The sequence below is a fragment of the Bactrocera oleae genome, chromosome 5 (assembly GCF_042242935.1).
Source record: "Bactrocera oleae isolate idBacOlea1 chromosome 5, idBacOlea1, whole genome shotgun sequence".
Lineage (NCBI taxonomy): Eukaryota > Metazoa > Arthropoda > Insecta > Diptera > Tephritidae > Bactrocera > Bactrocera oleae.
In genome coordinates, this window is record NC_091539.1 from 26,368,893 (window position 1) to 26,382,726 (window position 13,834).

Genomic DNA, 13,834 nt, shown 5'->3' on the forward strand with positions numbered 1-13,834 from the left:
TTTTACTGAATTGGAAAATTCTTTTTATCTTAAGTAGGTGTATGTTTCCTGCATTTGTCTTTAAAACTTTGCAGATAAAGCAACCCTTTTGTTGTTGTGTGCATAAATCGAGTTGAATAAAAAGTGAAATGTTGAATTAGTTTATTTTTTTTATAATTATTATTAAATAAATATAGGGAATCAATTTAGTAAAATACTAGTATATGTGTAAGTGTAAACTTCATTTTAAATTGAGGAATTACATACTTAAAATCGTTAAATTTATGAACTTTAAATACTAATGTGTTAAATACTAAACGTCTGGGGCTGCAGCTTATTATATACATATATAATCCTTATCCGGTTTCTATTCTTAAGTTTACTCCGATAACTTAAGTAAAATTTTTAACTGACCACTCCACGCTCAAAAAGTTGCTGTTATTTGAAAAAATATAACGTGCCATAATTAAGCTATAAATTACGCTATTAACTCAATGTTCATAGAAAAAATTTCAATGAGAAGAGCAACAATTTGCTGGAATCAAGCCTCTTTAAACTTGATCATACAGCGTGAAAATAGGCTAAATGTTGAAAACTACTAAAAGTCTGTGAACTCACTAAAAAATGTAAAAAGCATTAAATTTAATAATAACCGCACATAGTGTATTTAAGGTGTGAAACCTCTCACATTGAAATGGGACCATATACCGAATGCGGATCTACGGCTAACTTTATATCAGAAATATTGGTTAATATATAAGATATTTAAAATGTAAAAAAGCATTAAATTTAATAATAACCGCACATAGTGTATTTAAGGTGTAAAACCTCTCACATTAAAATGGGACCATATACCGAATGCGGATCTACGGCTAACTTTATATCGGAAACATTGGTTAATATATAAGATATTTTAGTAAAACGCAGGGGAAATATTTTCCTAGCAAAAGTGCTCCAAGGAGATACAATCACTTCAATACTTCCGGAGGCCCTCATAAACCTTTAATGGATTTTTAATCTGTGAGGTACGTTAATGATGTTTAGAAAGCATCGTTTTCGTTATAATACTGTGTCGTGGTGCCCAAAATGAATTAAATAGGGTAAATCTTTCCCCTATACACCCCCATATACTTAATATAAGGATTTTTATATTTTCTGTTCTCGCAAAAAGAACGTAAACGACATTTTGTTGAAAAACGAATCTACACCGAACATTTAAAAAGCCAATTCAGTATTAAAACTGAGATATCGGCTTAACAATTACAAAGCAAGCAACAGACAAGCTTTTTCGCGCACGAGTTAAGGAACGTTTCATTAAACAGAAATGACCAAAACATCTCTTGTTTATGCTGAACCACACATAAACAAATAGTGATAAGAAATCTCAACATCTGCTGCACACTTGGTGTGAAATAGAAATGGTATCACACATAACGAGTGTTATCTCCTCCACGCTATCCTCTCGGGACCGTTTGTAACGACAAACAATCGACCGTAGATAGTGTGTCTATCTTCAAATAGCATAGCAGATAGCAAATAGAAACTGGTACCATAAAGTAGTATAAATAACACTAAAATATATATATGTGATCAGTCTTAGTTTTTGTGTGAATAAAAGAACTTGCCCTGACGGTGCAGAAAACACAACAACATGATTCAATTATAATTAAGTCACGCGCAAATAACGTAAGCGGCATGAAATGATCCAGTTATTGGAAGTAAGATATATGAATAAAGTGAATATAACGTATTTTATTGTAAGAAGATTGCATATTATAATTCAGGAGTTTATGAAAATGGAACAAGAAAATTCTCTTGTTTCCTATGGGGGAAAAAGTTGGCCAACGTTGATAAATTGAAATATGAGCAGCTATTTATCTTTTTATTTCGGACGAAAGAACAACTGGCAAATTTAAGTTTATACTGCGATAATTGAAGAGGGCAAAATCGCAATAAGGCCATGATAACCTTGATTGTGTTCTTTATAGTAGTAGATTTTGCTCAAAATAAAACTTAAGACATATATAATGTACACATACCTCATATAATATCTTAAATATACTTTATTTCGAGTTTCATTGAAGTCTGCTAATCAAAACTTTCTCGTGTAAAATTTGATTATACTATGTTATCATTACTCTACTGGTCTTTCGGTGAATATATTGGTCAAATTGTGAATAATCTCAATAAAATTGCATGCAAACTTGTTATACAGCATAATTTAGTATAATGATTTTCGACTTTCCGGTTGACTCTATAACATTAACATTCGTCAATATGTGTGACATTTTGAGTTTAATGAAATTAGGTGAACATGATTTCTTAACAGCTATATGGTTTAGCGTTAAATATGAATTAAAGATTATATAATTATTTCCTATTCACTTATTGGCATTTCCCTCATATTCGGGATAATGAAATTCTTTCTTTGTGTTGGTTTATATCGCATAGAACTCAATAGCAAATGACCCAACCAAATTTAGCGAGAATATTTGAATCATCATTACGGCAATCGGTAGTAAAAACTAGCAGCACTCATTTGATGAATATAGTCTGTGTTATTTAGATTGATTTTAATATTATATTAGATTAATCCGAGGTGGAGATGAAGATGTTGTAATAAAAATAAAGGAGTTAGGATCTTTAGTATAAGTTAATAAAATATCAATACAAAAATTTGCAAGGAACAAAGGTCTCCGCTGATGTGGCTAAATTCTATATTAAACAACTATGGAAAGGCTAAGTTCGGGTGTAACATTTCATATTCACGCAATTTGGAAGACTCAAAGAAGCTTAATGTCCAATATATCTGTTGTAAAAATTACAATTGAACAGAGATGACGATATGACTAAAATGGAAATTGCAACAACTAAAAATTTGTAACACCTAATATAGTGCGAGTGCTAAATACATATAATATTAATGGTTCAAACGTGAGAATGCGCATGGCTGAATCCTGGTCAAAGAATTTTTTTTCGCTTATTCGCTTTCGTTTTTTTTAATTTAAAGTGAAACTTTAGCATAGTTGATTGGAAAGAAGAATATTAACACGTTTGTGACTTTGTAAGCTACCTGCGCTTTACCAAATTTCGCTTCGACTTCAGCATCTGAGGTATGAGAATATTGATATTTCTATACTTCTAACTATATTGAAACAACAATTAAGCAATCACAACGCCTAATATAGCGCGAGTGGTAAGCAGAGTTCGAAGGATGTTTGAGTTCATACCCCGGTTAATGATTTGTTTTTTTCGCACATTTTTTTCAAGCTGAATCTCTAATTTATTATGATAAATATACAATACTGCCAAAATCTCTTTGTTTTATCCGAAACTAATTCAAGAAATACTGAACAGATAAGATTTCCAAATTTTCAATTTGTGAATCGACAAAAGCAGATTAATCCTCAATATGAAGGAGTAGCTATTTATATTAAAAATGTATGTATGATAGCACGGTTCTACAAAAACCAAATTGTTTTGTGTTGTCCTGGATATCTTAGCAATTTTAATGCTTTCAAGTGTCCAAATTAAGTCCTTGTTCACGAAAATATTGAATGTAGTTAGTGATAAAAATTTAGTTTTCCAGTCATGATTAGGGTTGTGCACTCCTTTTTCGCGCCTACAAACATAACGTGCACTCTCAGGCTCCTTACCGAAAATATGCGAAAATTATGGACAGAAAACAATGATGTCGTCAAATATCCAGACATCGGTAGAGTGTACCAATGGATGTGAATAAGAAGGTGAAACATCTACACCAAAGGTATTTTTTCAAAATGAATTCAGTGATTTAATACGTGATTAAGTTAGGAATGATAAAACATTTTGCCAAAGCGTTGGACGTGGAAGGATATTGTTTTAGTGACATTTATAGAAAATTTTCGAACTTTGTATGGAAATGGTAAAAGGTGGAAAATTCCGTATAGCACAAAAATGAGAGATACAGAGTTTATCAAAGTTATGACTATGAATCGTAAAAAATGTTTCTGTTGATAGTCGAAAATTTCCCCGTTAACCATTTAGTATCGAATTTTAATGAAATTGTTTGAAATAAACTGTCAGATTCTAGGAGCAAATTTCAGTACCAACTTAAACTATCTCCGTAATCATATGGATACATTTTCGGATAATTATGAAATTGGAGTGAGAAACAGAGAGAGAGATTCAACCAGGATCTAAAAGTGATGAATAATGAAAAAAAAGTTGTTGCGATCGTCATATGATGGCAGATTACTGCTGGTCCGTAAAAAGATAATGCCACCATGAAAATTATAAAAGAAAAGCTCATAAAAGGCCTTTTTACTTAAATGTATCCTTAAATTTTCTGACATAATAAATAGATATGTTATTTGCTTTCAAGTTTTCTGATTTTTATAGTGTAAAATGGAAATAAAGAATTAAAAATAATCGAGACCAAATCTTACAAAACCAGATATAGTTTCATAAACTGTCGGCACAAATATATCCAAAATTGAAACCACTGTAACCCAATGTAATTCATTTAGAGTTCGATCGTAAATGCAATCTTACATAAATAACATCAGTATTAGTTAAGCAACTGATTCCAAATCTGCTGTTCTTCATTAACTTGATAACAAAAACCTTGTAAGTGCATCAATTCATATTAAAGTAAATCAAATAAGTAAGGAAGGGCTAAGTTCATTCAACATTTTATACTCTTGCAACTTGTAAGTAAAATATTGCGAAAGAATTCAATATTCTATATTCGGTGAATGGATTACAATCAAATTTGGTATTTTATTAAGTTATATTATAGGTCATAGACTTACTCAGTTTTATTGTTATATTTTACTTCGCGTCAGCAAAAATTATACTAAAAACATCTTCAAATGTGATATATGTGATATAAACTCCACCGGAGAATATAATTTTAATATATGGAGACGTTCATCAAACCAGAGGATGGGAAATCATTTTATTAGGGATATGAGGTTTAGCCAAGGTTTACACCAAATCCTTACATATTCTGCTCCAAGTCATTAATATAAGTTAATAATTTCTAAGAAAACTTGTTCACTTAATTTCATTAAAAAATCACACATTTTGATTAACCTAAACGGTTTAAAGTCAGATGGAAAGTAGGAAATCACTATACAGGGTATATTGGTGACAGAGGAAGGTCTGAGCTTAATGCATTAATCATGTTAAGGCTTACTCGAGATCACGCTTTCAAGCAATTTTGTTAATAAATAACTCACACACTGACCGACATATTCGGTATAAGTTTTGTAAAAATAGAAAAAATAATTTCATGTACATATGGAGATAGGGGTAGTATTGACTCCATTTGACCTATTTTTGGCATTACTACATATTGCTAACGGTAAAAATGCTCTCTGAGTTTAATTCATCATCCATTACCACAACAACAGAAAAGTAAAGTAATCCGGATGTTTCAAAATCCTGATATAAGTTATATGGTGGCTAGGGCAACTTTCACCCGATTTTCTCCACTTTAGGCACACAGATGTGCCGTTATTAGAACCGGGTTGTTCCCATCATTTTATTAAGATAACTCACATATTAGAAACATATTCATTAGCGCTTTATTTGTATACCTGAAAGTAAAAAAACAGATGAAATTTAAATTTGTGTCAGGTGTGATTGTAATTGCACTGAAACATAAGCATGACACAATAATATTACTTGCAAAATTTGGTTGAAATCGGTCAAGTAGACCCCGAGACATGCGTTTTCACCTAAAGGGCGCAGTGCATTGCCCATTGTCCAATTTTTGTATTGGCCCCGATAAAGCTTAATACACCTTATTTCACCCATTTTGACACTGTCGGTTGAGGTGCTAAAAAGATTTGTCTTGATTGATGCACATTAAACCTATTAGAGGGCGGGGCCACACCCATTTTTCGAAAAATCCTTAAACTTCAGATGCCCCTCCTTAATGCGATTCGTTATACCAAATAGTCTTGGATCTTATTGTGGAGCGTGACAGGGGTCGGACTACGCCCATCTGCAATACCAACCGTCTAACGGTACCAAGAAACATGTGTACCAAGGCTCATAAAGATATCACAATTTTTACTCAAGTTACAGCTTGCACACGGACAGACGGAGGGACGTACGGACAGACAGTCTTTTCAACTCGTCTCTTCATCCTAATTATTTATACATATAACTCTATATTTAACTCGATTAGTTTCAGGTGATACAAACAACCGTTAGGTGAACAAAACTATAATACTCTGTTGTACATGTTGCAAAAGTATAAAATTTTAAAACAGATTTTAAAAAAGAGGAATCTGCTTTACTTACTGCTTTTATCATAATTTTAAGATAGTATTTACGACTCAATTTTAACAACCTAAGTTTAATGATTTTTCCAAAAATGTGAATATCTGCAATCTGTAAAAAGTGTAACTTTCATCGTGGTTTCATAAAACCACACAATCTTATTAGTTTTTCGGAAGTATGTGCATTAAAAAAGACATATTCGTTAAACTGTTGCTCAATTTGTATTTGTTATTTCATTCGTCAAAATTTATCACTTCAAATTCACAGTTTTATTAGAAGTTACTACAATTCTGCAATGGAGTGCCCTCTTAAGACCAAGTTATGCATACATAGAATAGCACTGCCATACATTAGAACTGTCCATAAAGAATCTGTTTAACACGTTTTGCATGTATTTGATTACCGAATGCAGGGACAGATGACTTCAAGTATCGTACCTTTTTCGAATCTGCTCTGCTAAACAACAAATTCTTACATTTTTCTAACAGTCTTTGGGCGCAAGTTTATGTGCCATATCGTGAAAATCAAATCCAAAGTACATTGAAGCTGTGTGCATCAGATGGTTTTTGGAATCCACCAATTTCTCTAAGTAACATGGTACAACAAGTCGGTGCTACATATTTTTGTGTAACGAAAATAGATCTTCCAATAGCCTAGCAGGTTCAACGTTGTCGTTTTCAAAAAGATTGGAAAACAATAGAAATATTTAAAATTGTCAGAGCGTAAGAAGATGACAGTTGCCAAAAAATTTGTGAACGTTGTTTGTGACCTATTTTCTCCCGTAAAAAACCCATTCGACTCTTTTAACTTCTAAATTTAGGACGAAAACACCAAGTGGGTAACACTGCACTTCAAATTGGCATTTTCATTTATGATATTTCACATTTGTGTGCTCTCACAAACATTAAAAAACAACTGAATTTCTATGCGCGGTGAAATTATTGGTGAGCACCTATATGGCAAAAACTATTAAATAGATTCTTTATGTGACAGTTTTCATGTATGGCAGTGCTATGCTTTCTATGCATAACAGGGCCTTAACAGTGCTGTGCTATGTATGCATAACTGACCTTTTATTATTAAATGTTTTGGTATAGCAGTTTGGCGTTTCGTGTTTATAGCACTTACGCGATCAAGAACTTGCTTGCAAAATTGATTCAACAAACGAATTGTCAAAATTTATTTAAAATGACAGCGGTAACGTAAACTGCAATCAACTATATAATCAATAATAGTTTCAAGATACCGACGTAGTGGAAACCACATAAAATTCTTGAAAGTTTCACGAAATTAATAATTTAGTACAAAAATGGAATGGGAAGAGAGAGATGAGTTGAGAAAGCCCTTGTCGTTGTATGAAAGCAACTTTAGAATATATATATAGTTGTACTGCACTATAAGCTATTTGAGAGACACGAACATTTTAATTTCTAGAATTGATTAATCTATATTTATATTAATCCATTAATATAAAAGAAATATTCATATTACCGACAATTACATGTCATTTGTTTGCAAAACTATGCTGTTCTAACTTGATCGTCAAGTTGCCCCACGGCTTGAGTCGAGGAATTGATATCAAGACGGCGTTTTAGTTCGAAAGTGAGAAAAGTGTGAGTGTGTTGCAACTTGAAAGCAATTTCTTGATCGTGTAACGACAAATTGTATGAACCTATTCTTTGCGGTTAAAATTACAGTAATTATGAAAGTTACACTTATATATATATAATATTATATTACTTATTTTATTTATTTAACAAAAATTTATTAATTTTTAAAGCTGTGAATGTTTTTACCTGTTTTGCTTTTTGCTCTTCTTAATTTTTAATACGTTTTTATTAGCTTGGGTTGTACGTATGTAATGGAATCTTAGAGCTCAATATTTATCGGTTTCCAGAAGTCTGACCAACTTGAAACTTTGCAGACGTGTCAAGGACCGATGACAATGCAATACAGTTTCCCATTACCTTAAAGGTGGTCGTAACCCCGCCCCAAAATGGTTTAATGTATATATCTTCCAAACGGCTAAAGCTAACTCAACCAAATTTGCTGAGAGGAAGTCCTTTTTCATAGGCTGTGTAATGGGCAAAATCAGATAATAACCACGCCCACTTCCCATATAAAAGTTATGTTAAAATATACTAAAAGTGTGATAACTGACAAAATAAATACGCCATAAGCATTAATTTTCACAAACAAGACGGTAGGGAAAAGCTTAAAAATTCCTTTAAAGCGTTTTTTTTTTTAGTTTTTCAAACTATAATTTATTATGTTTACTTTGTAGAACTCGTTACTTGGGAACAATAAAACAAAAAAATACATTTACACACATTAAATATTTACATATAAAATGTTTTATATTCATGACGACATATCCACAAAAAGCAAAACCAAACAAATCAAAAGATTTCTAAATATAAAATTTGAAATTGCAAATGTATAAAGATGAATGAGAAATGAGTAACTTTCTATCTATATTTTACTTATATCTTACAAGAGCAAATTTCCACCAGCAGTATTCGCCCATTAACTGCCAAAAATATGAGCAGTTGAGGAAATGTTATTAATACGAAATTATTAATATGATATTTGAATTTGATATAGAGGATCATAATAGATGTTCTAAAGTGTGCCCTCGTCAATAATAATTTTAATGGATATGCCCCACAAACTAATGAACCCATATCAAACAAAGTTAATGGAACCATTTGTTTTTGACATTTCAGGATACAGTGTGAGATTGGGTATATTATGTTCAAAACAAATAAAGTTCTAAAAACGTCAGTTAAATTTAACCATAAAGTTAGTTCAGCAAGTTTGTATCTAAATCTTTATAAAAATTAGACAATAACTATGGCACCGTCCAGTATTTATTAGTAACTACGCCGCCAATTAGAACCAGTTTCGTAAATTAAAAATATACTTAATTATACTTATACTTATTAGATATGGCACTTTTTCAAACTTCAGCAGCACCTTTCACTTTATAATATATGTATATATAATTTATACGTTGAGCTCCATGTAGATATTGAAATAAATGGCACAAATAGGGGCTTTAAAATCTTTTTTAAACCTGGTATACTGAATATGAGGACCCGCTTGCCATCGACTAATGCCATTTTGACTGAAATTAATTGTAGTTCGTACTTTAACTTCAATTCAAGTAAGCAGATTTGCAAACCGTGTAAGGGGTATTCGTTTCAAAAAATCCGATTGCAAAAAAATAGTTATAATCAGGTATAACAACCAATCTTTACGGAAAGATATATTATAACCGCAATTAAAACCCCTAATTCGGTATCATCAATATCAACTCATTCAGTCAAAAAATTTTCGGTTGAAATATTGTCAATCTTCAACTATTTTCTGGTATTGCGGTTTTCAACTCTGTGCCATAACTAATGAATATGCAACAAACAAGATTTAAAAGCCATTTAGTTGTCAATGAAACATTGGTGTTAGGAAGTTCCTATGGATTTGAATGATTACGAATGCTTTTTCGTATGAGCAGCACATCAGTTTTGATCTCACCATTTTTTCATCGTAATATAAATCCAAACTAATGTCCATATTAATAATTTTTACGTTTTCACAATCAATAACTGAATTGAATTGTTTTGATTTTTCATTTACCTATTTTAAGTTTTTAGCTTGTCAACACCAATTATATTTTAATTGACAATAAATTTGAAGTTGGTACTAAAAAGATCAGTAGTCAAGATTAGTTGATCTGAAGTTAAATTGCTTTAATTTCAACTCAACGGAGCGGAGTTAAAAGCCGTAATAATATACAAGTATTAATTTTTTTTTTCTCAAAATCATACAATATGTTTGGTTTAGTGAAAATCAAATTTATGACGGCTATGTATGGTTTCCAAACTAAGAAAATTAAAAACTTTGAAATCAGACAATTTTAAAAGAACAGCTGTGCAAACAATGAGAGCAAAAGGGATGATGTCCTTATATACTTGTACGCTCGATTTTTAGTGCTACTAACTACAAGACATAACGTCATTCAGATCACAGAGATCCACACTCTTGGGTGAATATAATCAATATACTGAAATAATTCATAAACAATTTAATACAAATATATAGTTTGAAATTTGATAACATATAGAAATCTAGAATTAATGTATGTTTTTGAGTTCACCTAATATTACCATGAGAAATAGAAAGAGATTTCTTTGTGGTCTATTTTATAATTTTCACAACGCAAAACAAATTTTAATGATTTTGTTCGCAATTTTAACTGTAAAAATTTGATATTCTTTTTGGAACATTAAAAAACCATTTTTTGTTTTGGACTCTGAACAAAACAATTAAAATTTCTTGACATCAATAAATATATTGTTATCTTTTAAATTAAAGTTTTGGTTAAAAAACCTTTTAAATTTCAGAAGGTTGAGTTTTCGTTTTGCAGAAAAGATGAAAATATTTGCTCTCCTTCTTTTAAGTCAAGAACTAAATTTTCCAGGGACAGAAAATAACTGTTACTGTTTAATTTTTGACTAAAAAAAATCATTATGAAGGAAGGGTCGGATATATATGATGTAGAAATAGAAAATTTTTGTTTTTGTGAGGACTACACAAATATAATATATTAAAAACTTTTAAAGTTTGCTTTTTTTTAATTTTCCTTACAAAATAATCGTTATATTTTGCTTTTTATTTTTCGCTTACAAAATAAGAGTTATTTCAAAACTTTTTTTATTGCTCACTTAATAATAGTTATGCGGTGAGTTTTATCTAACTCTTACGTAATAAGAATTGAAAAGTAAGCTTTATTTTTTGCCTTGACAAATAATTCTTTCACGCTAAGTTATTATTTGTCAAGTCAAAACCAAAAGCTTATGCCTTAAGCACAATTGCGAAGGGTCAGCCGGTGATAAATTCCACGCAATTGAATTTCAGCCACTCCTGATGATAGACCAAGAGCACTTTTTTGAAGGCACAGGGATGAGCGTTCCCAAATTTCACACACTTTTGGTCTTTATTAAGGAAAGGCTCCAGCGTTTTTCACGAAGAGCGGCAATAAAAGAAGAAAATCCCTTGGCACTGACATTGATGTGAGTGATTCTCTTCAGGAGTACAAAGCATTGAGTAAACTAAATTTCCTAGACCCATAAATTAGGTATATGAACGGTACGAAAAATAATTTACGACACTTGTGACCCCTTTTAGACCGAACATGACATATACGTTGCTCAACCTAACCTACATGAATGGAAAAAATAGCAGACAGGTTGGTATTGTCCATCTACACACACTTCTGTCTTAAAACTAAATCTTTCGCTTTGTTTCTTAAGATTTTACGTAAAAACTGAAATGCAGGATTAAGTAGAGACGGTTGATGGCAATCATATAAAAATTGTTTGTCCGCCACGCAGCGGATCTCTATACTATTGTATAACTACAAAAAAATATTTAATTAATATTCCGCCAGACAACCAAATTCTTGGTAAATATAGTTTTCGTTAACACATACATATGTACATGTATTTGTATATTGTATTTAATTTCATATTTTAATGTTAGGGGTAGTCTTTTTCCATTAAAGCACAACCTAATGCGTCCATAACATATCCTGGTCGGATCTTAGCAACTGTAAAAGATAACTACAACAAAAAATTCTAAATGCATATTGAAAATGCATTTAGAATTTTAGCGAGCAGATGGCGAGTTCTACACACAATTGTGCTTCACAATTACTTAATGCTTGACAACAGAAAATTATCACGAGACTGCAGCAATTAACATGTAAAACAAACAACAAACACATTATTATACCAAGTTTGTACGTAGGTAAGATTTATTTGTACTGTAAATTTGTATTATAAGAAGAAACAACTGAATATAAAAATAAAGTACGTTTGTATCTTAATTTATCAATAAGGCAATTTAATACATGAGTATATTAAACTAGCATACTTACAATATATCAATAAATGAATAAAAAAGAAAATAATTAATTGGTTTTCATTGTTTCTGGTATAAAATTCACCTTTATTAATTCATAAATGAGATCTATAATGATTTTTTAGAGATAAATATTTAAAGTCAGTATCTGACGAGATCATTTAAGTAAAATATATAATGGTTTTTTAAAGAAAAATATTTAAAGTCAGTACTGACGTGATCGTTTGGATAGAATATATTATGGTTTTTTAAAGATAAATATTTAAAGTCAGTATCTGACGAGATCGTTTAAATAGAATATATAATGGTTTGTTTTAAGATAAATATTTAAATTTAGTATCTGACGAGATCGTTTAAATAGAATATATAATGGTTTTTTTAAGATAAATATTTAAATTTAGTTTCCGAAGAGATCGTTTAAATATAATATATACATTTTTTTAAATATAAATATTTAAAGTCAGTATCTGACGAGATCGTTTAAGTAGAATATATAATGAGATAAATATTTAAAGTCAGTACTGACGTGATCGTTTAAATAGAATATATTATGGTTTTTTAAAAAGATAAATATTTAATAGTTTTTTAAAGATAAATATTTAAAGTCAGTACTGACGTGATCGTTTGAATAGAATATATTATGGTTTTTAGAGATAAATATTTAAAGTCAGTATCTGACGAGATCGGTTAAATTGAATATATACACTAATGAAAACTAACAAAAGTATTTTTTCATAACTGCTTTTCCGTGACAACCGTGTGATCAATGTTATTAATTATAGCAGGTAGCTGTTTCTTCGTATTGTACAAACATTATTCAAGCTTCTATTCTGTTTATATCGGCTTGGGGTAAGTTAGCATATATTATTTTTTGCGCAAAAGTTTCAAAAAGTGTGAGCGTTGAATTTTTTAATACTGGTTTGGTAAGCTCAGATATGGAGGCAACGCACAAATACATTGCTTTAGTAAAACCAGCCTTGAGTTCAGCATCGTCCCGCCGCTTAGTTGACCTTCCATTGGAGGGTGTATCTGTAAAATATATTGAACAATTTTAAATCACTATTTTTAGTGTTTACTAAGAGAAAAAAACTTTCTTTTGAACAAAGAGCATGAAGGTGGAGAGTTGGGATCAATCAAGTTAAAATTTTTTGGTGACATGCTTTCCATATCCTCTATATTTTCCCCGAAAATTGATTATTCTTGTATTTCACCGCATCCGACAGTTCTTAACAAAGAGATAAAAAAGCTTTGTTTAAAATCTTATTTATATTAAATAAACTAGTAACAGCAATACTAACGGCCTCGAACCTTTACAGTCATCCAAGAAGTATAATGGAAGGAAGATAAAGGAAGCTCCACTTCTGTCCCCGTTTTCTACAAATATCTGCTAAATATGTTTTACAACACAAAATTAATAAGAACTAAAATATTTTGCGAATGCAATTCAACTTACAACTTTCATTTAAAACTTTTCCAATTTCCTCCCAAATGCGTTCTAATTTTGACAGCGGGCGCTATCCGTTGCCTGTCGCAATTGTGTTTTCCGCATCACTCTTCCATTCTTATTGCGTTAAAGTTAAATAGAACTCACCGCATAACTATTATTCTGTGAGCAATAAATAAAAGTTATGAAAATATAACGATTATTTTGTAAGGAAAA

The 13,834-nt window shown here is 30.8% G+C and overlaps 1 non-coding gene across 2 annotated transcripts; it reads left to right on the top strand.

Moving 5' to 3' along the window:
- Nucleotides 1-1,585: 1,585 nt before the first annotated feature.
- LOC106622891 (uncharacterized) lies at nucleotides 1,586-12,187 on the top strand. Of its 2 annotated transcripts, none has more exons than XR_011396315.1 (4): nucleotides 1,586-1,697; nucleotides 11,170-11,500; nucleotides 11,565-11,716; nucleotides 11,800-12,187. It is a non-coding gene; the product is annotated as an uncharacterized protein (transcript). The 2 variants fall into 2 exon arrangements; XR_011396316.1 differs by lacking the exon at nucleotides 1,586-1,697 and adding an exon at nucleotides 2,753-3,092.
- The last annotated feature ends 1,647 nt before the right edge of the window (nucleotides 12,188-13,834 follow it).